The sequence below is a fragment of the Phragmites australis genome, chromosome 22 (genome assembly GCF_958298935.1).
Source record: "Phragmites australis chromosome 22, lpPhrAust1.1, whole genome shotgun sequence".
Classification (NCBI taxonomy): Eukaryota; Viridiplantae; Streptophyta; class Magnoliopsida; order Poales; family Poaceae; genus Phragmites; species Phragmites australis.
This window is the reverse complement of record NC_084942.1, coordinates 16,221,022-16,223,554: the sequence shown is the minus strand read 5'-3', so window position 1 is coordinate 16,223,554 and position 2,533 is coordinate 16,221,022. Positions and strand designations below refer to the sequence as shown.

Here is a 2,533-nt window from a genome sequence, read left to right as displayed (position 1 = left end):
AACAACCAAGCTATGTGGAAGGCGCAAGTCCCCGCTGCCGTCCGGGGTGCGCGTCTAATGGGGCATCTCACTGGTGCATCTTCAGCACCTCCTGCTGAGATCGATGGCAAGGTGGCCGACAAGGCCACCAAAGTTTCCAACCCGGCATATGAGGAGTGGTATGCCACGGATCAACAGATCCTGGGGTACATCTTCGCCTCTCTTTCAAGGGAGGTTTTCGCCCAAGTTGCTGCGAAGGAGACTGCAGCGCAGGCATGGAGTGCGATTGAGACTATGTTCTCATCGCAAACTCGTGCGCGTGCCGTGAACACGCGTATTGCTCTGTCAACAACCCAGAAAGGGAACCAATCTGTTGCAGAGTATGTTGGCAAGATGAAGACCCTCGGCGATGAGATGGCTGCTGCTGGAAGACCTCTCGATGATGAAGAACTTGTTGAGTATATACTCACGGGCCTCGACTTCAACTTCAATCCGATAGTCTCTGCCCTTGTTGCAAGGACGGAGCCTGCTTCTGTGAGCGAGGTGTACGCTCAACTTCTCGCCTTCGAGACTCGCATGCAGCTCGTCGGTGGCGGGAACACCTCCGACTCCTCGGTCAATGCGGTGAACCGAGGAGGACGTGGTCGCAGTGGCAGCCGTGGGCGTGGCGCCGGGCATGGCCGTGGCACTGGACGCGGCCGCGGTGGAGATAGCTACAACAACTCGCACCAAGGCTTCAATAACGGCGCGCGTAGCAACACCAACACCAACCGGAGGGACAACATCAACAACACACAATCAGGACCAGTATGTCAAGTGTGCCGCAAGGTTGGACACACTGCTGACAGATGCTGGCATAGGTACGATGAAACTTATGTTCCAGATCAGAAGAACGTGGCGGCGGCTACCAATTCCTATAATGTGGACACCAACTGGTACACTGACACGGGGGCTACCGACCACATCACTAGCGAGCTAGAGAAGCTTTCAGTTCGTGACAAGTACAATGGCACAGATCAGATCCACACTGCTAGTGGAGCAGGTATGAGTATTAGTCATATTGGCCAATCTACTATTCATACCCCTAATTTCAATCTTCATCTTAATAATGTTCTTCATGTTCCTAAAGCTACGAAAAATCTCGTTTCTGTACATCGTCTTGCTACAGATAACAATGTCTTTTTAGAGTTTCATCCTGATTTCTTTTTGATAAAGGACCGGGACACGAGGAGCACTTTTCTTAGAGGTACTTGCCGACAGGGGCTATACCCGCTTCCACATATGTTGCATGCAAAGCAAGCTCATGGAGTCAATAAACCATCCTTTGATAGATGGCATAGCCGCCTAGGTCATCCTGCTGCACCTGTCACTCAAAGAGTTGTTAGGAATTTTAATCTTCCTTGTTTAGTTGAGTCCAATAAAACCTCAGTTTGTGATGCTTGCCAACAAGCAAAGAGTCATCAGTTGCCGTATCCCAAATCTACCAGTGTTTCCATTCATCCTTTACAGCTTGTGTTCTCTGATGTTTGGGGTCCAGCACCTGATTCTGTTGGAAAATACAAATATTATGTCAGTTTTATTGATGATTTCAGCAAGTTCACTTGGATATATCTTTTAAAGTTTAAATCTGAGGTTTTCCAGAAATTTCATGATTTTCAAAATCTTGTTGAACGGTTCTTTGATAGAAAAATCATTGCCATGCAAACAGATTGGGGTGGTGAATATGAAAAACTCAATTTGTTTTTCAGCACAATTGGTATATCACATTTTGTTTCTTGTCCTCATGCGCATCAACAGAATGGGGCAGCTGAGCGCAAACATAGGCACATTGTTGAAGTGGGTCTGTCTCTTTTGGCACATGCGCATATGCCTCTAAAGTTTTGGGATGAAGCTTTTCTTGCTGCTACCTATTTAATCAATCGTACTCCTAGCAAGGTGATCAACTATTCTACTCCTCTTGAACGGTTCTTTCAAATCAAACCTGAATACTCATCCTTGAGAGTGTTTGGGTGTGCTTGTTGGCCTAATCTTCGTCCTTTTAATAATCGCAAGCTTCAATTCCGCTCCAAGCAGTGTGTTTTTCTTGGGTACAACAATTTGCATAAAGGATTCAAGTGTCTTGATGCTACCACTGGACGTGTCTATATTTCAAGAGACGTCGTCTTTGATGAAAATATTTTTCCCTACTCAAAACTTCATCCCAACGCCGGTGTTCGGTTGCAATCTGAAATTCTTCTTCTTCCTCCAACTTTGAAAAATCCAAGTCTTGGGGATGAATATGTAGATGTTCATGTGCCTAATGCTTCTGATAATAATGGTTCTGTTGAAGAATTACAGGTTATACAACAGGTACCTGGACATATTGGCGACGGAACTGACACCAGGGTTGATTCTCTGACTGAATCACCCTCGGGATTGGTTCCTGACGGCAGCACAGGCATTCCCGCATAGGACTCTGCCGGCGAATCCCCGCTGCGCCAACCCGAGCGTGACATGCGGCGCGCGGAGACAGGGGAGGCAACATCGGCACCAGATTCAGTGGATTCAATGTCCC

General features: G+C 47.3%; 1 non-coding gene across 1 annotated transcript; it reads left to right on the top strand.

Annotated features, from left to right (window-relative positions):
- Positions 1-411: 411 nt before the first annotated feature.
- On the top strand, positions 412-550 carry LOC133905608 (small nucleolar RNA Z247). The gene has a single exon (XR_009907659.1). It is a non-coding gene; the product is annotated as a small nucleolar RNA Z247 (small nucleolar RNA).
- The last annotated feature ends 1,983 nt before the right edge of the window (positions 551-2,533 follow it).